At 40.1% G+C, this 24,657-nt stretch overlaps 1 protein-coding gene across 5 annotated transcripts in view; it reads left to right on the top strand.

Annotated features, from left to right (window-relative positions):
* Positions 1 to 24,657, top strand: part of LRRC4C (leucine rich repeat containing 4C) — an 899,516-nt gene that overhangs the window by 528,522 nt on the left and 346,337 nt on the right. For all 5 annotated transcript variants that reach the window (XM_050955351.1, XM_050955348.1, XM_050955346.1 and 2 more), the window contains one exon: positions 7,431 to 7,562. The gene's annotated coding sequence lies outside the window, so the exon portion shown is untranslated. The remainder of the gene's footprint in view (positions 1 to 7,430; positions 7,563 to 24,657) is intronic.

Here is a 24,657-nt window from a genome sequence, read left to right as displayed (position 1 = left end):
TTAAAGGAAAAAGGAAGTGGTGGGAATTTAACAATGAAATACGATGGGATGGGGTGTATAGGGTGTTTACAATAGACAATGATGGGGGGGGTTCTTATTGAACAGTATAGGGAGTTCTAACAGTGGGGTACCGTAAGTGGGGTTCAGCACAATGAGATACAGTACAGTCAATAAGCGTATCAAAAGAAATGCAAAATAAAATGGTAGCTTCTATATAAAATGGTCAACAATCTTAGACAGAATGTATTAAGTGGTTAGTGGCCTTATACACAATGTAACACAATGATATCAATGCAAATACAAAGTATATCAGAAAAGTGCAAGCAACCAATGGGGTGTTATAATTACAAGTAAAATGTGAATCACAATACAATAGTACAATATGGGTGATAAGTGAAATTATGCAATGTAACGGTATAAAAGAAAAGTAATGACTTAATTTGTGAGGCTAGGATAGCAGATAATCTGTCAAGGAACAGGAGCGGGGAGGGGAGTGAATGATTAGTGGCAACTGATGAGAGGAGAGTGCGGCTGGAAGCAGCGAGAGACTCTGAAGTCTGAAGCCCTGCAGGGTAAGGACAATGGAGCAGCGTGATAGTGATCTTCGGTAGGGGAGGGGCAGCGGAGAAGTGTAAGGAGAGTGCAGATGCGGGGGAAAAAGCAGCAAAGGGTTTGGGAAGTTATACAGGGGGAGAATCAGCAAGGGGTTTGGGAAGTTCGGAGGGTGATGCAGACGTGGGGCGGGGAAGCAGCAAGGAGTCGGGAAGCTCGAAGAGAGTGCAGATGCGGGGGAAAAAGCAGCAACGGGTTTGGGAAGTTTCACAGGGGGAGAAGCAGCAAGGGGTTTGGGAAGTTCGGAGGGTGATGCAAACGTGGGGGAGGGGCAGCAAAGAAGTGTAAAGAAGGGCTAGAGAGAGGTTTAAGCAACAAGCGGACACCGACAACAAAGGGAAAAAAGCAGCAAAGGGTTTGGGAAGTTTCACAGGGGGAGAAGCAGCAAGAGGTTTGGGAAGTTCAGAGGGTGATGCAGACGCGGGGGGGCAGCAAAGAAGTGTAAAGAAGGGCTAGAGAGAGGTTTAAGCAACAAGCGGACACCGACAACAAAGGGAAAAAAGCGGCAAAGGGTTTGGGAAGTTTGGAGGGTGATGCAGACGCGGGGGGGCAGCAAGGAGTTGGGAAGTTCAGAGACAGTGCAGATGCGGGGGGAAAAGCAGCAAAGGGTTATAACAGGGAGACACGGAGAAGAACACAGAGGGGGAGATTGGAGTGGGGGAAAAACAGACACGGGAAAGTTCAGGGAGAGATCGGGACAGCGGGAAGATGAATTTAAGCAGCAAAAACCTTATCTATAGACACGGAGAAGTACACAGAGGGGGAGATTGGAGCGGGGGAAAAACAGACACGGGAAAGTTCAGGGAGTGATCGGGACAGCGGGAAGACGAGTTTAAGCAGCAAAAACCTTATCTATCTTAACCAACGACTAGGCAAAACAACAAATATCACAATTCTAAGCAAAACTATAACAAGCAACTATACGGAGCAACAAAACAGTAAACTATAATAAGGCAGGTGAACTTACAAGCTCTACAATCTTAACAAACTATGACATATTAAACTAAAAAACAAAACCTATGGTGCACCTTATGCTATGGGGAAGTTACAGAGGGCAGAGTGGTATGTGCCCAGGATACAGCTCCCAAGGAAGCCAAGGGAAGGTGGCTACAGCCATGGATACAGATGAAAGCAGGGAGCCCCGAGGCAAAGCCCACAGGAGCAGAGCTTAGCAGCGGCACAAACTTATTTTTAGCAGCAAAGCGCTGCGGAGTTTAAGAGAAGTTTTAAGACACAGACCAAGGTTTAGCTTGAGTCTGTGTGCTGGGGAAACAGAGCCAGCAGCTAAAATAATAAAATAAAAGTAGGGAAAGTTTTTACAAAGGGATTCTTACCAGTCCCCAAGGCAGCAGCAAAGGCAGAAGCAGCAGCAACATCAGAAGAAGCAAGGAGGGCTTGGTACAGTCTCAATAATCAGGAGATCTCTCAGGTAGCAATTCGTTCTTCATGGGGGAGGGTCAAAAACTGGGGGTACGCTCAAAAATAAAACGAGAGCGGAGAAAGGACCCTCCAAAACCCGTGGCTGATCAGACCAGGCAGCAATGCAGGAACCTTTCTGATGTTTGTTTCAAAAATGTCTGTTTTTAAAGGCAAACTCAGGCAGTTTCCTGCCAGTAATCCTGATAGGCTCCCTCTGTCACAGGGGAGGAGGCACAGGGAAAAGACTGCAGGTGAGCACAGAAACATGTCTGAGCAGAGTTCTGTGCAATAGGTGACTCAAAAGCACATGAGGCCTATGACTCATGCCCAGGATCTTAAAAACACAATAGGTCTTGCAGCTCTGGACATAGCCTGCCCTACACCGACCCCAGGTTCAACGAGGTGATAACAGGACTAACCCTTTGAACAGGGCAGTGGTCCCATTTAGCACGCAGCACAAGTGGCCATCCCTTTGAGAAGGGCAATGGCTCTTGTTAAACAACTCAAGGGGCCCTCCCTTTGAGAAGGGCAGTGGCCCTGGTAAACAATTTAACAGCCAGGGAAGGGTGGCCACAGGAGGAGAACAAAAACAAAATGGAGTATGGGGACAGCTGTAAGAAACAAAATGGAATAGGGGGATAGCTGTAACAGACAATTTCTAGAGCTGATATAGGGCAATTTGTTTAGCAGAGTGATGTAAGCTTTGTTATGATTGCATCATCCATGACTTCTAGGAATAACATGATGCAATTCATATCATGTATGACGCAATACCAGCTTCAGATTGCATCATTCATTGTTTTGCCTAAAAAGCAAGTACTGTCCAAACCCAGTCATAGATTTATTCGTAGATCCAGTCAAAGATGTATTTTAGTCATTTCTGGTTTAAACTAAGATCCCTTCCCTTTATAATTCACTTATCCTCCGCCATTCCCAAGTCAAGGGTCATATATACTGACCCAATAGCATATCTTGAAAACTAGAGCCAATCAACAATTTTAAGCATCATTTTCATTCTCAGTGATCCAGAATTAGTAAAGTTGGACTACATTTATTTCAGAAGCATTTTGGCTGTAGAGTAGTGTTATCCCTCTCCTATGTAATCAAGGTTACCTCTGCCCTACAAACCAAGATAGTTTTGAGGTTATATTTTTTATTCCCAAATAGAATATGCATTCAGGCTGCAATCAGGTATGTAGCTACAGTTAGTTACTCCAGTTTAAAATTACAATTATCTGAGCTATTCTTACCCTTAACTTGATAGTTCAGAAGTCTGGTTAGTGGGTTCTTGTAGTATTAGGATCACCATCACGATGTGGTATTTTCAGATGTTTTTCAAGGTTTATATTGAATTTGGATTTTACTCATTTCCAGAAAGAAGGTCCCATACACTCTTCACAAATATGAAACATAGTAAAGCAAGAAACCCCCCTCACAAAAAACTGGTTTCGATCTTGATTAGTTTTTAAAAGGCATATGTTTACGCATGGCCGTTAAAAAGTCAACAGTTCCCACTTGTTGGTAATCTTCACAGTCTGAGTTTAGTAATTCTTTACTAATAGTCCAAATTATCTAGTAAATAAACTTCCAGCTACACACCATTGCTGATCGCTTAGTTATATTGATCAAGTAATACTAGAGTAACCGTAAGAAGGATTTATTGTTACTGTGGTAGTGGCTAGAGGCGACTGTTGTGCTAGGCATTTTACAAATCCATTGTAAACACACAGTCCCTACCCCAAAATGTTTACAGTCTAGGTGCACAAGTCAGACTACAGATGGGTGAAAGGAAGTATTACCATTCCTATTTTACAGGTGCTGAACTGAAGCATAGCAAGACTAAGTAACTTTCCCAAAGTCACATAATGACAGAACTGAACACAGATTTTCTGAGTCCTGGCCCAGTCCTTTAATCACTAGACCATTCCTCCTCTTAACTTTTGGGCAAAGGCATAATAACTGTGGGTAAATTATGACTTAATAGTGACCACTATACACATTAAGTATAAAAGTAATGAAAAATTATAATGTTACAATAGCTCAACTACCTTGAGTTCATGTTACAAAGCTAGCATGATTATTTAACATATTGTTAACTCCAGATTGCTAGGCACTATTTATCTTGGTGATATGCATTAATTAAGAGATCGAAGACCTCCTGGAGACCAGGCCTGAAAATCTCAGACTAAAAGGGGGTTTCTTTGTTTTCATTCAAGCAAAAAAAGTATTATCTTCCCATCACTTTGGCATTCTTAATATCAAGGGACAATGATGAATATCATTATAAGAACAGGATTTAATATCTTACTCTAGGAAGGGAAAATGTGTGAATTTGTCTGGCAGTCAGGATTGCATCTGATCCATTTCTATTCTTCATTTGTGTTCATTTGTCAGAGGCGCTGTATAACATCCTTGCAGGAGATGAAATACCAATGGCAGATACATCTAATAAAAGATTTGAAATTCATTTATGCTTTAATAAAACAATATTGAAAGATGAAATATACCTTCCTGTTCCCTGCTGGCAGGTTGGCTCTCATAATTTTCCATTACACGTAATATATGTTACAGGATCATTTTCTAATAACCTTTCCTTGGTTTCACTTTTTGCTTTGGTTTCAAATGGAAGTGGAATGTCTGACATGTTAATACTAACATGGGACCAAACCCTGGTCCATGCACAGAGCCTGAGTAAACTGGTTGTCTGCAGGAGAAGTTTTTGGGAGAATCTTGTCCCCCAAGCCTTGGAATGTCAGTAAACTTTGCAGCAGCTGCTCTGTATATATGGGTAGGATAGATTAGCATGTAGTGTGGCCCATGAATTGATGTGATCATGGATACACTTGGACATACCCCCTTCCTCACTGAGCTATTTTCTCACCATAAATCTTCCTTGTTTGTAATGGCAGATTATTTCTCTCATTGTAAATAGAAGAGTGGCTTCTCAAGTAGGTGTCTGAGTGCATTTAACCAGTAATATGTTTTTTTAAGCTATGCCTTATGAAAATGCCCATTGCAAATAATAAACTGGTTTCTGTGAGTTCCATTTAGCAACCAGGCTTTAGAGCAACAGGTACTATAGGTACAGCTCTTCTAGTAGAAACTACAACAGGTCAGTAGCAATCAACAGTGAACAGAGGAAACTGAATGAAGAATTCTAATAAAGTTCATTAATATTTGCACTAGAGCAAGCTATAATAATAAGGGCAGTCAATGATCAAACCCGATTCTCCAGGATATATGATGATGATGTGTAGAAAAGAGGGTGGTTAGTGTGGTCAGAAAATATTTTTTCCATGTTAAACATTGCACATTAGGTAGATGCATTTTCTGCTTCCCTGGAAATACTAGGTGTTGGCCATTGTTTGAAATATAAGGATACAAGATGTGATGTGCCAGTGATGAGAACCAGCATGGCAATTCTTATATTTCCAAGGAAAACAAAGCAAAAATATTAGTATGTCTTGGATAATACAAGCAGATCTGAGTTAAATAGGGTCTCATAGACTTTAAGGTCAGAAAGGATGAATTACACCCTCAGCCAGTTCACAGATGACACTAAGCTGGGGGGAGAGGTAGATATGCTGGAGTGTAGGAACAAATTGGAGGATTGGGCCAAAATAAATCTATTGAGGTTCAACAAGGACAAGTGCAGACTCGTGCACTTAGGAAGGAAGAATCCCATGCACTGCTACAGGCTGGGGACCAACTGGCTAAGCAGCAGTTCTGCAGAAAAGGACCTGGGGATTATGGTGGATGAGAAGTTGCATGTGAGTCAGCAGTGTGCCCTTGTTGTCAAGAAGGCCAATGGCATATTGGGCTGTATTAGTAGGAGCACTGCCTGCAGATCGAGGGAAGTGATTATTCCCCTCTATTCAGCAATGGTGAGGCCACATCTGGAGTATTTTGTCCAGTTCTGGGGGCACCACTACAGAAAGGATGTGGACAAATTGGAGAGAGTCCAGCGGAGGGCAATGAAAATGATTAGGGGGTGGAGCACATGACTTACGAGGAGAGAATGAGGGAACTGCAGTTATTCAGTCTGCAGAAAAGAAGAGTGATGGGGGATTTGATAGAAGCCTGCAACTACCTGAAGGGGGTTCCAAAGAGGATGGAGCTAGGCTGTTCTCAGATGACCGAAAAAGAAGCAATGGTCTCAAGTTGCACTGGGGGATGTCTAGGTTGGATATTAGGAAATACTATTTCACTAGGAGGATGGTGAATGACTGGAATGGGTTTACCTAGGGAGGTGGTAGAATCTCCATCCTTAGAGGTTTTTAAGGCCCAGCTGGACAAAGCCCTGGCTGGAATGTTTTAGTTGGTGTTGGTCCTGCTTTAAGCAGGGGATTAGACTAAATGACCTCTTAAGGTCTCTTCCAACCCTAATATTCTATGATTCTATGACCATTGTGATCATCTAGTCTGACCTCCTGCACATTGCAGGCCACAGAACCTCTCCTCAAGTTACAGAGAATTCACCACTGACATTAGTTTAAACCTGCAAATGAGCCGTGCCCCATGCTGCAGAGGAAGATGACACCTCCCCCAGGGTCTCTGCCAATCTGATGCAGGGAAAAATTCCTTCTCATTCCCAAATATGGTGATCAATTGGACCCTGAGCATGTGGGCAAGACCTATCAGGCAGATACTCAGTAGAGAATTATCTATAGTAATTCAGCCCTCCTCATCTAGTGTCCAGTCTCCAGCCATTGGAGACTTTTGCTACTGGAAGTTGCCAATGTGCCCACATGCCATCATAGGCAGTACCTTCGTACAACCACCTCCATAAACTTAACAAACTCAGTCTTGAATCCAGTTAGGATTTTTGCCCCCACTGCTCCCCTTGGAAGGCTGTTCCAGAACTTCACTCCTCTGATGGTTAGAAACCTTTGCCTAATTTCAAGCCTAAAATTGTTGACATCTATTTGTTCTTGTGTCCACATTGGCACTTAACTTAAATAACTCCTCTTCCATAGTGGAGACAGAGGCTCAGAAAGGAGCAAATGGTTTGCTAAGCCACAATGTGGGGAGGAATGTGGCACAACCATGGATGGGAGAGGGGCAGGACCTCAGGCGGAAGGGGCCACGTGCAGTGTCCTATGGTCTCAGGAAACCTTGATCAATCTCTGCTTTTAAGAAAACAAATCAATAAACATAAAAACTGTACTTCAAATTGAAGGAGTTATTTTTCATTTCCTGTCCTAAAAAAAATGTTAGATACAGCTGCTGTCAAAATAATCTTGCTGAATTTCATTCCACAGGCATCTGCATTTCAGTAGTGGGTTAGGAAATTTCCACACTTACTGACTGTAAAGTGTTCTGGGGTCCATCAGGATGAAAAGCTCTGTATACATAAAGTGCAATTATTCTTTCTTTTTTTATACTCTTTTTTGACACAGGTCACCAGAGGAGCAGGAATGGCCATGAAATTTGTTGCTAGGAAATATCCTAACAACATGACTTGCCAATGAGAAAGAAAGTGGAATCCACTTTGGCAAAGAAGAGAATGTCCAATGAATGACCAACTACAGGTAAACTGAAAGTCATCTTCATTCATATACCCTTAAGATGTACTGATGTTGTATGTCTAGTTAGATCTAACATCTCCATCCCACACATCACTGTGTTTACCCAAGGTCTTGTTCACTGCAACCATATTTTTGTTCTTATTTTCAAGAAGTGAAAAATGATTGTGGTGCTGGTAATTTATTCCTGTAATGGGTGTCCAACTGACCGTCAAAGTGATATTTTTAGGCATCTCACTGGGAGCTGAAGCAACAAGAGATTTAAGTGCTTAGGATTCATCTGCATGAATCTTGCAAATGGACTTTGTTTTGCTGACAGCATTCTGTGTTCTGTATGTGGGTGCCAATTGTATCTTAATATGGAACAAAGTGTTTTGGAAAATTGTCTATTTTTGAGAGGCAGGCTTTGGCAACTCAATGCTGCAGTGAAATGAAGATGTTTTCTGTTAGCCTGACATAGATGCTGCTGCATTTTAATCAAGAGCAGGAGGTAATTCAAAGTCATATGTGGAGTTTTCAAATCAGATGACTTCCTCTGAGATCTGTGGTGACCTCAGAAATGTGCACTGTTATATGCTGTGTCGAGAGAAATAAGACACACGCCTCTGTAGAATATGGGAGGCTACGAACCAGAATTTCTCAATTTTTTTTAGTGCCAGATCTGTAGTAACCAACATTACCCATAGCTAATGAGAATGGATTTCACTTTGGGAGGGGGTCCAATGGACCTATTGTACTTGGATTTCCAGAAGCCTTTGACAAGGTCCCTCACCAAAGGCTCTTATGTAAATTAAGTTGTCATGGCATAAGAGGGAAGATCCTTTCATGGATTAAGACCTGGTTAAAAAACAGGGAACAGAGGGTAGGAATAACTGGTAAATTTTCAGAATGGAGAGGGATAACTAATGGTGTTCCCCAAGGGTCAGCCCTAGGACCAATCCTATTCAACTTATTCATAAATGATCTGGAGAAAGGGGTAAAAAGTTTGGTGGCAAAGTTTGCAGGTGGTAAAGTTTGCAGATGATACTAAACTGTTCAAGATAGTTAAGACTAAAGCAAACTGTGAAGAACTTGAAAAAGATCTCACAAAACTAAGTCATTGGGCAACAAAATGGCAAATGAAATTTAATGTGGATAAAGTAATGCACATCGGGAAAAATAACCCCAACTATACATACAATGTGATAGGGTATAATTTAGCTATAACTGATCAGGAAAGAGATCTTGGAGTCATTGTGGATAGTTCTCCGAAGACGTCCACGCAGTGTGTAGCGACAATCAAAAAAGCAAACAATATGTTAGGAATCATTAAAAAGGGGATAGAGAATAAGACAGAGAATATCTTATTGCCCTTATATAAATCCATGGTACGCCCCCATCTTGAATACTGCTTACAGATGTGGTATCCTCATCTCAAAAAAGATATACTGGCATTAGAAAAGGTTCAGAGAAGGGAAAATAAAATGATTAGGGCTTTGGAACGGGTCCCATATGAGGAGAGATTAAAGGCTAGGACTTTTCAGCTTGGAAAAGAGGAGACTAAAAAGGGATATGATAGAGGTATATAAAATCATGAGTGAGGTGGAGAAAGAGAATAAGGAAAAGTTATTTACTTGTTCCCATAATATAAGAACTAGGGGCCACCAAATTAAATTAATGGGCAACAGGTTTAAAACAAATAAAAGAAAGTTCTTCTTCACATAGCACACAGTCAAGCTGTGGAACTCCTTACCTGAGGAGGTTGTGAAGGCTAGGACTATAACAGGGTTTAAAAGAGAACTGGATAAATTCATGAAGGTTAAGTCCATTAATGGCTATTAACCATGATGGGTATGGAATGGTATTCCTAGCCTCTGTTTGTCAGAGGGTGATGACAGATGGCAGGAGAGAGATCACTTGATCATTACCTGTTAGGTTCACTCCGTCTGGGACACCTGGCATTGGTCACTGTCAGTAAACAGGATACTGGGCTGGATGGACCTTTGGTGTGACCCAGTACAGCCATTCTTACATTCTTATGCTCTAACCAGAGTTCTTAATTTAGTAAATATGAATATTATTAAATAGAATTTATGAAAACTTCTATGTAGTTTTTGGGTAAGTTGTGGGGCATGGTATCAGAACAAATCTAATATGATGATTTTAGGACAATCTGCTGTTCTGGGTTTGTATAGCTTCTAGAATAATGGGATCATGGTCCATGATTAGAATTTCTATGGTAATACAAATTATATAGTAAATGTTTCATCCTTTGACTACGGAAACCTCTGAAAGACAGTACATCTAACGCTTCACTGTCTGCAGCTTGTATAATCACTTATACTGCATCCACTTTTCACAGATGTAACACCAGGTCAGAATAGGAACAGTTTATATTTACTTTGCACAGAGATAAATGACTATTCTAACTTTAAGGCAGGGGAGGATCAGGCTTTTATTAGAGGGAGCCCCCAGTGCTTATGAGTTTGTTTTGTGCGTGTGTTTGTGTGTGAGCTCCACAGTCCTCTCTCTTGACTAAAGGATTCTAGAAACATGTGGGAATAAATAGAAATAAAGAGACTAATGGAGAAATATTTTTAAGTAATTACTGAACAGTACTGGCAACTATTGGCAACAGGCTGGTAAAGGAATACTTTGAAATAAACCACAACAACAACAACAACAGTTTTGTGTCCCATAGGTTTCTTAAATAAAGTTCTTCCATCCACATATATACACACTTCACATCATAGGTGCATAATTTCATAGCAATGAAGCTGAGAGCAAAGGAAGAGAAGTTGTTTAGTTATGTAGCATGCAATGCTGTTGAATGTTTAGAGGTTATCTTTCTGGCAAATTATCCCACTAAGTACAACAGTGACTCTCACATATTTTGGACTGTGGTAAGAGACTCTTTGGGAACATCAATTAGTGTTTTAACACAATGAAATCAAGGACTTTTCAATGCTGGCGGTAGGGATGAAGCTGAGTAAATATCAACTGGCTTGGAATTTGGGTACAGTAAATGAACCCCTAAGAATGATGAATGTTGTAAGATAATTCCCAAAGCTAAAGAAGTGAAAAGAATGAATGGGGATGGTAATGGAGAGTAGACTGATTTTTGTGTGTGGTTCTTTCCACCCCTGTGGAGAAAAAACTAAATAAAAATTTGCTGTGCACTGTAGATGCTTACTATAATATTTCCAGTTATTTTTCTCTTGAGGAAATGCCTCAGGCAAAATGCTTGTCACCATCCTGCTGTGGTGGAGCCTTGCTTTTCTATTTGTGTGCTTTGCTACTTCAGTTTGTTGCCTGCTCACTTCCCCCAAGAATTCTTCCTTGCCTGAGATTTTTTTTTTTATGGGTAACACACTCAGGCTGTAAAATATAAAGAATGGAAAACCAGTGACCTTGACCTCACCATGAACGTTTCTATGTTTACCTCAAAATATCATGGAACTGCATGGGTGTTGGAGGGTGATGAGCACCTCTAAGGGTGGAACCCATCAGACATGGCTTTTCATAAGTCCATGATTCCAAGTCAATATTTCTTGAGGTGCCTAAGGAAATTAAGATTCCAAAGGGAGGTGTGTTGTGTAATGCTAACATTAATGGAGATTCTTCTTCAGCTCAAGTAGTAGGGTCCTAAGCTTTTAGAAAAGGAACATCATAATCTATCCCTAATGACTAAGAAGTTTTGAAGGGCTATAGTAACAACTGTGAAGTCCTAGGCTGCACTTACAATATTTAAGATAGAGTGAAATAAATAGTCTTTTAATGAAGCCATTTTTCCATGGACCCTCTAAATGAAGTTCTCCATATCCCTATTCATTCTAAGCAGGTTCCACTGTAATTACAAAGAAAACTTGGATTTGTAACAAATTTTAATTGTAAAGAAATACAACTATGAACTGATGTCCACATCCATCAGTTAGTCAGTGCTACAACAGTAACAGCAGTATGGTTTTAACCACATTCCTTCATAACAATTTTCTCACACACACACAAGGTATTATTCTCCTTATGTGGGTTATCCTAGGGGAAATAAAAGTTTTACAACTTCCTTTCTAGAGAATTTTCATATCTTTTGAAAAGAAAATCAAGGTCATTTATAAGTTCCATGAAAAATGAAACAACAAACTCCTCCTTTTAAGAATTGGCCCACCTACCAGTCTCTTGGCAATATTTCCTCCATCTCAGAAATGTTTCAGAGAGCCCTTAGGCTGAGTTATATCAGTCTGTTCCATCATCTCAGAAGATGAAGAAGTGTGCTGTAGGCATTTTTCTCTGTGGGGTCGTATTTAGCATTGACTCTCAAAAGTCTGGGTAAATAACCTTTCTCCAGGGAAGAGAGGGCTAAAACTCCAAATACTCTTTGGCAAAAAAAAATCTCCCTTGTACAATGTATCAATACATTTAATTTTCAATAAATTTCATGTCATGCCTGGAAAATGAATTAAACCTACTCTGCCCAAGCCCTAAAGATATTACCATATTTCACGCTATCTTTACTTAGGCAAAATTGCAGTGAACTTGTTTGAGAATTTTGAGTGAGTAAGGATCTGAGGATTAGGCTGCTTGTGAGTATTGCACTGTAAGACAAGCAGAAATTATTCCAGCAGTTTCAGGTATACTACAAATGCCAATTGTTAGTTCAAACTGATTATTTTGTATTTATTGGCATTGTAACCCAGCTAATATATCCTCAAAATCCTCAATGCAACACAGAAAAAAATAGTTACAGATACTCTCTAAAAAAAACATTGATAATGTTGCTGAATTAATTTACTTTGGATGGCCTAGAGATTCATCTTTTAGATTATTCTGAATTGGTTCTGGAACTATTTGTCTTTATCCAATAGGTATTCATAACCCTGAGCAGACTATACTCTGAATAGGGAGATTTACCTGGCCATGAACATAGCCATTTCCAGCCAGTGGACTTAAGAAGACTATTTTAGCAACAGCTCCCAGTTCTCAGAGCTAGTGTAAACCTCATTAATTTTTACAGTGGCTCAGTGGTTATTGAACTATACATGTCTGAAACAGAAAATGTCATAGTACTATTGACTTTGAAGGAAGAAAAAGGTAAAGAGAAAACAGGAAGTAGGAGGGTTGAAAGTCTAAATGCTTGAAGCCAAAATCTGCTAGTTTATACTCGTATAACTTAATTCCAGCTCAACATTCAACTCTTTAGCTCAGTGAAGTTACTCTTTATATAATCAGTGTAAACGAAAACAGAAATTCAGCTTCATTTTTGGGATAAATTGTCAAAACATATTCCAAGTTAAACTCAATCAGTGTCACTTTGAAACTCAGCACTTTAAATTTCAAGGAGGATTGTGCAAGCATTCTTTAGTATGAGTTCTCTTGAGCTCACATCTTTTGAGTTTGGTTTGGAGGCATTTGATTCAAACAATCCAAAGTGTTTCCAGAGCCATCATGTTTTGCCCAGTTTCACGTGGAACCATAAATACCTCCCTTTCATCCTCTTCCCTAGGAGAGAGATGAATCAGACCATGTTCATCAATATAGGTTGAAAACCTCTGGCAAACCTTACCTATGTTTTCAATTCATAATGAACCTTAACAACAGTTGAGCTTTTCATGTTTTGGTTTGTTACAAATTTCTTCTCTTTTTATTAAATTCTGAACTCTTTATTAACTCTCAAATTCAGATGATGGCTAAAATAATTGAAATACCCTGAAGATGCTTCAGATGTCCTTCAGTTATGTCACATCAAAAGTCTCACTTTAAGAAATATCTGAAGTAATCTTTTTGCTGACAAAATATCCACAGGAACAGTAACCCAATAGAGAAATACTCTGTCTTTTTTTTTTAAACTTGCAGTGTGCCCTCTTCATATAAATGAGATTTTTTTTATTGTCATGAGAGGTGAGGTTTTCATAGTTCAATAGAGATTAATGGAATCTGTGAGTCTAAATCTCCTAGGTGGCTTTGAAAACATCAGCCTAAATCTGTGTGCATGTGTATCCTTATTGTAATATAGGAGGTGCATGGATACATTTTAGTGGTTTCAGTTCTAAGATGTGGCATGAATATACCTTTAATGGCTTGTAATTAGGAACATCAGTAGGACTTACCATAAAAGGAAAATTGTGAAGGAGACATAATATGAGTGCTGAGTTCTATAACCCAAAAAGAAGTTAAACTGAAATTTACTTATCTGTGTGTTTTGGCAAATATCACAATGTAGTGACACATTGAGAATTTCTTACAGTGGCAATCCAGCCTGTGATGCAAAATGTTCTCCCACTGAATGACAGCAGATGCACCAGTAACTTTACTAGGTAGAAGTTTAGTGACCACATTAGGGCCATATCCTCCCCACTCCCAGCATTGGGTCAACTGCCCCTCATCATTCTCTGATTGCTTGATGGGAGATCTGCTGTGGATTGAGGGGTATATATGGACCTTCCTTTGCAGGCTCAGTCCTGGCCCAGCATTTGAAATAAATTGCCCTGAGTTTCAGAAGTACTGAGAACCCTAGCGTTCCCACAGACATCAGGGGAACTGCAGGTGCTCAGCATCTCTGAAAATCAGGCCCAGAATGACACTGGCGCCTCTGCCCTGGGTTAGAGCTCTCCGAGTAAGGGGCTTCAGCAGTGATTGGCATGGGGCAGAGTAAAGCAACCAGGACGATCATGATGGAGGCTGGAACTCTGTCCTCACCTCACACTTGTGGGGAAGACAGGCCTTCAGACACTCCCTCCCCCCTGCATTGCACTTTCCAGCCCAGGAGCAAGGAACCATTTCACACCTTAGCACTGCGGGGAGCTGAAGCCCAGAACAGGGAAGTAACTTCCCTGAAGTCATCCAGTGAGTTGGTTCCAAGGTGGAGAATAGAAGCCAGATCCCAACTCCCATCTCTGTGCTCTGATCCCCAAAACAGCCCTTTCCACATCCATGGGGGGGCGGGGGTAGGAAGGTCTCTAGCCACGTGCATGAGACCGAAGGCCATTTATTTTCATTAAATATGTAGACTAAATAATGAAATTACTAAATTTTCAAGCCAAATGTGTATTAATTCTAACGAACAATGCCACATTATGCACTATTCATTTTTGAAAGTTTATAATAAGTGATGCTCGAGAGGGAGAGGGGGCTCAAGGTGGAAGTTTTGCATAGGGCACAAAATATCTTTGCACCGGCCCTGTGCCTGAGTTGTTCAGTGGTGGGCCTAATATGTTTCCAGGTCATCACAGTAGACACTGCATGATGCGGCTAGCAACTTTCACAGTAATTGAGATATTTCTATCCAAGAGTGATTGCTATTAACAGGTGACAATTATTATTTAAAATTGATATTGCAGTAGGATGTGGGATCACCGTCTGGGCTGAGTGTTAGATGATGTACAAACATATATGAAGACACAGTCCTTGCACCAGAGCGATTACTACTCAGAACTGTTGTCACTGTACAAGAGACAAAAAGAAAATTTCAAATATTATGAATAGAAAAACTAGTTACTAACACCTTCCATTTTTGTTGCTGGGTGACTCAAACTCTATTTCATCTAGATTGCACACACACAATATTAGCACCTAAAAACTAGTTGTCCAGGTCACTTCAAACAAGTGCCACTCAAGCTTCATACCACACCGCACAACTCCTATAGTCTGTATGCCACTATTTTATAAATATTTTTGAGCATTGTTTGTTCGTTCGTTCATTCATTCATTCATTGACTACTTTTCATATGTGGTTGCCTACAGGTTTCCTTTGTTGCCACGAGTGCAAGTGTACAGGCCCTGGAGGGAGAGGGAAATTCTAATTCATGTGTTTTATAGGCCTCTAAAAATAACTGGAAATAGATATCTATTCAGGTGCAATATCTTGGTCCTTCCCAGGGATATATAGAGCAAATGTGTTCAGTTGAAGGAAGGGAATCTCCTCTTCCCCACATTTCTAGCCCTTCAGAGTTACGGGATGTAAATCTCCTGAATACAGGATTGCTGATTTCCAAGCTAGGACTTTGGATAGCTATAAGGTTAGGGAGAAATGCCACAGTTAAGGGGAAGAGCATGAAACTTTTTCTGGCACGTTGTTTTAAAATACAATGGTTTGAGGCTGCTCAGAAGGTTAGAAGTAGACACTGTAAAGACAGATTACTGGGCAGAGTGCAGGTCAGGGGTTTAAAGGTGCATGATAAATGCACTTTATCGTGTAAAAATGACCGCATATGATCTATGTTTTGTAAGGCTAGGGAGGGCCTTTCTGGAAGATTACTTTAACTGCCTTGGTTGCTATATTTGATTTAATAAATGTGGTTTAGATTTTTTTTCTAACTTTACAGAGATTACTGATGGGGCAATACATCTAAATTATCCAATGCATATTATATTTTTGTACATTGAAGTTAGGCTTGAGGAGATTCATAGTAAAGAAAATAAGAAACAAAACCCCATATAAATATAAGCTACACCATTCTCACTTAATATTGGAGGTCTGTGATGAATTTCACGACCTGTATAAGTCAGACCTCTGAGCAAGACTGACGTATTACTGGTAATATTCTGTGGGAAAATGTACAGTGTAGTCAGGCAATAATATCCCTACGTGGGAAGTAAAGGTCACATACAATAGCATTTCTTTAGCTTTGCAAGAGTTTAGGACAGGGAGTTTTAAGGAATTGAAGGTAAAGTGCGAACAAATGTTTTACTAGCCTGAGCGAATATAGCTTGCTTGTCTAGGAGGATGTTTTGGGTTAGGAAATTCAGTTTTATCACTGTTTTTTCGTTGTAATTATACAATAATTGTCCTGATTTGCAGAGGTGCTGATCATCCACAAATATAGTTATTGTCAATAGGAGTTACAGGTGTTCACTGCCTTTTGAAAATCAGTTCTTATGTTATATGGTATTTTAGGGACATATGTTTTAAAGTGGCCATATATTTAAAATTGTTCTGAGGCACTGGATTGCCCAACTGAAAGGTATGGATGCAGAAACTTTTCCCATTAGGTCACCCTATTGCCACCTGCAAAATAGTAATAAAAGTAAGTGGCACTGACAGTTGTTCACTGACCTTTGTTAAAGAGTTAGTGGGTCTCACTACAGTTTCAGATGGGTGGATGTTCATTTCACAAAAATAACCACCATACATAATTGGCGCTAGGTTGGCCCTTGCTGCTAGTGTCTGCAGAGAGGCCAAATGGAAGAATGGATAGTGAGGTAATATCTTCTTCCAAGTGTTCATGGTGTACACCTAAGTGTTGAGTCATATTGGCATGAGGGAAATTAGCAGTGCCATTGCCTATGCTATGCTTGGAGAAATAGAGAATTTCAGTGACCAAGGCTGTCAATCCTGCAGTGCCTTTCATGATAATTATAAATAGCCCAGCTACCATAATTGCTCTTGTAAGCATATTGATTGAAATACACACCCTTACTTATATACAGAAATATGTGAATGCTTCTGTTCATGTTTGTGTGTTTGCAAAACATAACATTACTATCAGAAAACCATTATCCTCTGCCTTCCGTTTTGATGATCAAATACTTTTTCAGTATGAAATTTCAGTTTGTCAAGTGTTCATCTAAATCTAACCCATATCTTTACATCCTCCCTTATAGAAATTGTTCTACCTTGATTTTGAGCAGAATCTCTTTGCTCTCAAAAACCTGACTTACCATGGAATGCTGTTGTGTTGTGTTTTTTTTCTCCTCCGGGTCATGAGGTGATGGATGGATAACATATCTAAGATAACAACCTTTCCTATCCACCTCCATCCAGACTGTCTTCATGTCAATCTCCATTACTGCAACATCCTTCTCTCTGGCCTTGACAAATGCAATATTGTCACATTCATATCCATTCAGAATGCTGCTGAAAAGATCATTGCCCTTGCTTGTCACTTTGACCATGTCACCCCTCTCATTGAATCCCTCCACTTGCTCCCTCTATTGCATCAAACATAAACTACTTGTCTTCACTTTCAAGGCCCTTAATGGTCTATTGCCGACCTTCCATCATGTCTACAAAAAAAGTTGACAATGATTAGGCCACTAGTGTGCTGAGAACACTGGCCATTATTGTTTTCTCGTGCTCCCCTCTTGGCAGCATCCATCTGATCTCTTTTATCTTATAATTAGTTGTAAGCTCTACAGGGCGAGGACAGTCTTTTTGTTCTATTTGTACAGTGCCTAGCACGATAGAGTCCTGAGCCATGATTAGCACGCCTAGGCATTACGGTAATACAAATAGTAGTAGTAGTAACAATAATAATAATAATGACAGACACTTCTTATTTGTTATTTTCTGATAGGATGTGAAGATTGCCTATGTTTGGTTTTGGGGATACAATTAAATGCAGATAGCTTATCTTAGAGGAAAGTACTTCTAAGGTTAATCACAAAAAGAAAACCCAGGCTGTCAATTAAAGCTCTTTGATATTCCAAAAGAATCTTCTGAACCATCTAGACAAAAAAAAAAAAAGTATCATCTGTCAAACTAAACTATGTCTAAATGCTGGAGGGAGATGAAATATCTGTTGGTATATGCCATAAAGCTGTATCTCAGTCTGTCACTATAAGAATCAGAAAGCTTGGAACTTTGATAGATATGATCTATACTGGACCATCTAATGGAACAGTAGTAACAAATTATTGTTAGCAAGGGCTTTCAGGGCCTTATCTAACTCCCACTGAAGTTAGTGGAAGTCTTTCTGTAAAATTATATCTGACTATCCTTTTAGTCATCTCTCTATTTCAGGGTTTTATATACTACCAATACCCAACCTAAACTCTTAGGTTTAATCTGTGTATCTCCATATTACTTGTGTTTGTGAAGCACTGACAGTGTCGTTGGTAGTTCATGCTACTATATAAATAGAATGTTGTATTTTACTTTATTATGTTAACCTATGTTGTTCATCCTGTCTCTTGACCAATGAAAGGGAGTTTTTTCTTACTCACTGTATTTAAGACTCCTTGTTAAAAATAGTTGGTTACTATTCTATAATTCTATGGTTATTTAGAGGCTGTATTAATGGGTATTAAGAGTTTTCAGTATTTCTCAGGTGCTAAGCTCCTTAGAGGATTCGGCCATAAGATACCTTTGCTTACAGGTGTGCTAAAGTGAAGAAAGCAATTAAAGCTGATCTTGCATAATATATTTTTGGTACACTGTCAGTGCTATTGGGTGATATCTAGGTGACACTGAATATCACTCATGAGATTAATTCAGTAAGCATAGTACTGGAGTAATACTACTAAGTCTCATTCTTTAAACTTCTAAACTATGACAAAGAAACAGATTCTTGGGGGGATGGGAGGTGGGATGATTCTCTTCCTCTACCCCTAGCCAAATGCAGCATTCTGGCATCCAAAAAGTTGTAATTCTGTTTCTTCATTGTCAGTTGTTGTTCGTGTGAGATATAGCTGACCTAGCAAGAACATGTAGGGTCAATTATCTCTTGATGTGCAGGCTTTTCCCCAGGGCAGGTAGAGTCTGCTAGTTGCATTTGTAACTCCTATTCTAGAAGTACTTTCCTCTCTCTGTGTTGCCCAATATGTCTTAATTTAATAGTTTATCCATCAAAAGTTACTATGGCTTCCCAATGTCACTTTTTTTCTTCTGTAGAATCCTGCATGTTGACACTAATGCATTAAGAGGAACTGTTCTTTACTAGAATATCTTTGTACCTTTGACGTTCCTTTGATCTTTTAACCATTTCTCTTTTAATCACAAGACTTTCTTTGGGAAGCTGGAGTCCTCCAGATAAAGTCTTCAGAGGCTTTTATAGCAACATTTTACACTTTATTTGAACAGTTTTCCATAGTTTAAATAATTAAGCCTTTAAACACACATTTTCAAAGGTAAGCATTATAATCCCCATTTTAGAGATAGAGAAATGTGAAATAATCTCCAGATGTTAAATAGTAAGTCACACAATTGATATGGCAGAGTTGAGGACAGAACCCATCTTGTATCTCCTAGTACTATAATTTTGTCAGTAGGTCATATATTCTCTCATGGGAACCTAAATTTCTTAGGAGATTGGTAATGGGTCATGAAGCTTTTCATTTGTTCATATCCAGCCTGTAAAGAAATGAGGAGTCCCTTTCATGACTTCTTAAACCACAACTTAGGGAGACGGACTGTATGGTTAGAATGAGAAATGCAGAGCCTTAGAAGAATTACAGAATTTGTGTTTATCCAATAGTTTAAAACAGAACTCCTTTTATACACATTACAACTGATTGCTTCCTGTCTTTTCTCTACCATGAATGATGCTACACATTCCAACTTTTGAGGGACGCAGTCATTACACTCTGTTGGATATGTAGTCAGGGCTGTCTCCAGCTTTTTTGCTGCCCCAAGCGGCAAAAAAAAAAGAAGAAAGAAAAACCCGATTGAGCTGCTGCTGAATTGCCGCTGAAGAGAAAGAGAGAGACTGAGGACCCAACGCCGAATTGCTGCCACAGACTCAGACTTGCCGCCCCAATAACAGACGGAGTGCCGCCCCTTTCTATTGGCTGCCCCAGGCACCTGCTTCCTTAGCTGGTACCTGGAGCCAGCCCTGTATGCAGTGGCTTATGTGAAATTAGTTCCTGGTCTCACTCCAGTTTCTAATGGACACATGTACACATCACAGGTAACACTAGGTGGGACCCTCATTGAAGACTCATGAGAGAAGCCATGGGATAAATAGAATATCAAAGCTGAACCATTTTTTCATCCTTAGAGGGGTTCCCTGTAGATGAGGGTTGAGATGAACTCACAGGATATTGTTCGGGGATGCTTGCACTGTCCTTGCAATTGCTGTCTCTTATGAATGGAGCAAAAGCTTACATTGTTTGACTGTTAAAAACTTTATATTTAAGTAAACCAAAGATGAGCTTTGTGACCCAGGTATGCACTGAGCCTATCTTGCACCAGACGCCTTGCCTAAGTCTGAGAAGGCTCATCTCTGTCGTACCCCTAAGCCTGGATCTCATTCACTGCATTGTTAGCCTGTAGATATCTAGAACAAAAGCACTATGTAACATGTAAGGTTTTGTTATTAGATGGCTTGTTTTTACAAAGATATGTATATAGTAGAAATAGTGTGCTAAGTGCTGTACAGATGTGTTACGGAGAGAAGATCTGTGCCGTGAAAAGCTTACAGTGATGATAGACAATGTGCAGTGAGAGGATGGACAGTGGAGCTACAGAGGAAAAAAGCATACGTCTTAGTGCTGTGATTTTTGTGGAGTAGAGGCAAAGTGATTAAAGATTTTCCACTGCTTATCTTGGTCAACACAAGATATTAGTTTCAAGAATCCACTTAAGACAACAAATCAAACCACTCCACCTGATTGCAGAGGCTGCTTTTGCAACATTTTCCCTCTTCAGTGGTTTAGCAGGGTAAATTCATGGCTTGTTTTAGACCACGTGCCGATTGCATGCACGCTCACACTGAATTTCATTGAGTTCTCTACGCAGCCCGAGGCTTGTTAAAACTCAGTCAGCTCTAGCCCATCTTGAGCAGAGCAGAGCAGAGAGGAGGAGGAGGAGGAAAATATATAGCATGAGATTCTGCAAGAGATATTTCAGCTCCTTTCTGGAAGAGAGTTTGCAGCGTTAGCAGCGCGCTCCCCTCACTGTGGAGTTTCACTTGAGGGATTGCACGGGCAGATTAGAGAATCAAGCGTCTTTTCCGCTATTCTCCAGATGGAGTCAAGTCAGGGTTGGTTGGTTGGCTGTTTGGTTATTATCATTTTAGTGCTTTGAGGAATTGCTCTTTCATTGAAACAGAATGCCTTCAATTATCTAGCATCCATTGATTCGAGGAAGTAAGGAACCCACTGTGAAATTGAGTGTAGTCACAGGGGTGAGGGCCTGCGTGTGAAAGAAAGAAACAGATTTTTAATTTCAAAACTCTCATTCAGTATAGCAAACAAGTATGCTGGGAAGGAAGGGAAGAGAGAATGCCATTTAGGCTCTGAACTCCCCAGCTCTTGCACAGTGCAAGTGGAGGCATAGTATGGATATCAGAAAGGTACGGTACTAGGTGTATCCTTTCCTGAGTGTTAGTAAGTCTCAAGTGCCTTACACACCTACTCCCTTTATGTACAAGAATACAAGATAAGATGGGGCAAGGTTTAGGTGTAAAATGGGCTTGAATGAGGAGACATGGATTTAGATGTAATCCTTGTAGTAATAAGGTATCTAGTCACCCTCCTAGCTCTCTCACTTGCTACTAGGCAGCTGCAACTTGATACCACACAGCAGAAGTCCCATTAATGCAGGATCTTAGTCCCCTGCACTTCCACCATTGCTCATCATTTTTTACATGACTTTTATTCATGCAGGCAGCACTTTTCACCCAATCTGGATAGGATCAAGTCCTCACTGACACTGAAGGGTCCTGGGCACTGGAATAAACAGTAGCTCATGGTGCAAATTACTTGACATTCTAATATTGCAAAGAGTGATGAAATCCCAAAGGAAAAGCCAAAGCATAAAGGGAAAAGAACAAAACTGTGTGCAAGCTGGATCATGGTACAGACTGCAGTAATGACTTCTAGGTGTCATACTGTCAAACTGGCTCTGAATGTAAGGAAGAGACAGACAGGAGCAGCATCTTATCTTGAGCTGATCAGTCTGTCTGTTTAATATGATATTTGCCTGCCCACTCCCAGGTCTGTCATTCTGGAGAGAGCTGAAGGCTTGCTCCTCCCTGCCTCTCTCTGCTGATGGAAACTATTTTTGACTAAAAGCAGCAAAGAATCCTGTGGCACCTTATAGACTAACAGACGTTTTGGAGCATGAGCTTTCGTGGGTGAATACCCACTTCTTCAGATGCATTTGACTAGGTGTCATCATTGTGTAGATCAAAAAAATGAATGATGAGGTGTGTCTTGAAAACTCCCAAATCTACAAACAAGAAAAAAAATTCTTTCTTTGCTTCAGAGCCTATGCATACCAATATGGGAGGGATGCTGGCACCGAGGAGGATGATTTGTTTTAGATGAATCCTAAACTGCAAAGGGTTTGAACTTCACTAAACTTTTTACTTGTATGCTTGACCCTTCATTGCACCTTGAAGTATGTGAGAATAACATTCCACAAGGCTTTCTCTGCTTGGAACCTTCCCTCACCTCCATATCCAAGAAAGGCCCAGATGCAGTATAAGTTCTGCACTGGTATTTTGTGGAGGGAATGTATGTCTGTGGAAGTCACTTTTTCTGTGCTTTTACAAATTTGCCTCCCTCCGTACAGCACAACATGGAGAATGTGTGGGCCAATTGCTTCCCACTTGTTCCAACCCCAGCCTTGCCTGGAACTAGCCATGAGAAGCTGCCATCACTTGCAAGTGGCTGCTTCTGGTTCTATTGGCCCAACAAAAGCCCTGTGTGGAAAAGAGTAGCTAAGATTTAGTTTGACTGGCCTATGAATAAGACACTGAATGTTCTGTATTCCGTTTAACTAAATATGCACAAAGACGTGATTTAATGCTGTTTAATTGCTGATTTATTTATTTATTTAAGAAAAAATATCATGAGACATTTCATAAATAGATAGACTGTACCCTCAGCTAGTGTAAATTGGCATAGTTCTACTGAAGATAGTGAAGCAGCACCAACGTATACAGGATGAGGTTTTGAGCCATGTATCTTTTAAAGAGAAATTATTTGTAAGGAAGCATGCTAGATTGATAACCTTTGCAGTGCACAGAATGCTTCCAAGCATTCTGCCCCCTCAGGTAATGTATCGCAAGTCTGATCTGTATGGGCCACCTCTATGTAATTTGGCCAATAGTAGTAATAATTAAAATAGCCTCCATGACTATCAGTCTGTGTCTTCTGCTAGGAGTGCTAGTAATGGTGCCAGTGAAATTCTAGTGGCTATGATGATGTTTATGAACACCTGTTTGCCAAGAACTGGGCTAAGTTCCATCAAACTAATTTCAAATAACAAGTGAGAAAAAAATCCACCATTCTTAATATAAGGTTTGTACTCAGATCAAAGCTGTCAGACAGATTCTATGATTTCAACATCTATACTGCTTTCTACTTACAGAATAAATGAGTCATCAGCTGAAACAGTATTGAAGACCAACTGGTGAAGATCATGTCCATATGTATATCAGCCCTTAAAACAAAGATATATATTCAGAGTTACATTTCTTTAAATTACTGGTTTAGCAGACTCAAAAGGGGCTAATTTAGTTCAGGGATTAACTTTATAAAACCTTTAAAATGAAAATATGGATGTTAAACAGATCTCTTACCAAATTGCTTCCTGTTGTAATTTCAGGCTGTAAAAAAAGACAAGCAATTTCTCTTTCCTACTTCCAGAGCATTGAGTCACTAAGCTTCTGAAAACACAGCTTGCTTTTTCTTTTTTCTTTTCAGCAGACAACACACAGAGGCATTGGATTTTGTGTGCAGTGTGAGGTATATTAGATAGGTAGTACCCAGCACAGATTAGCTGAGTTGGTTCAGCAAATTTGACACCTCCAAACACATGTACGTATTGGTTGAGAGTTAGATCAGAGTACATTGGTATATGAAGATGAGAGAGGCTGAATATGGCTGGAAGAAATGGAGACAGATTAGACAGTAACCTAGCTGAGGATGTCTGGGATGGGGGTGGTGGATGGTGAGAGATGTGGAAAAGTGAGAGGTCAGTGTAGCATGAGAACTGGGTAGACATAGCTATTGGAGATTATCAAGTAATACAGCTGGAAATATATATGTAGATCTCATCAGGGCTAGCTAGATGTGGCCAGTGGAATCTGAGGCATATAGCTAGCAGTGGCTAGTGGGAGCTAAGAAATAGGACAGAACACCACCGGGCGAAGTTCAAAGACACACGCTGTGGCAGATACATCTGTGAAAGCAGATGTCTCATGCATATCATCACTCATTTAGGATGAGTGGATGGATGGAAAAAATATATCCAGTGGTTGAGGAGAAGAACAAATTCAAGTGGCTGATTAATCTGCCTTGGCATTTCTGGGGGGAAAAAAAAACAGCTAGGTGACTGGACGACAAAATGGCAGATGAAACTCAGTGTTGATAAACATAAAATAATGAATATTGGAAAAGACAATCCCAAATATATATACAAAGACATGGAGTCTACATTAACTATTGCCACGCAAAAAAG

This window comes from Gopherus flavomarginatus, chromosome 5 (assembly GCF_025201925.1).
Source record: "Gopherus flavomarginatus isolate rGopFla2 chromosome 5, rGopFla2.mat.asm, whole genome shotgun sequence".
Taxonomy (NCBI): domain Eukaryota; kingdom Metazoa; phylum Chordata; order Testudines; family Testudinidae; genus Gopherus; species Gopherus flavomarginatus.
The sequence above is the reverse complement of the archived record's forward strand: the minus strand, read 5'-3'. Positions and strand labels throughout refer to the sequence as shown.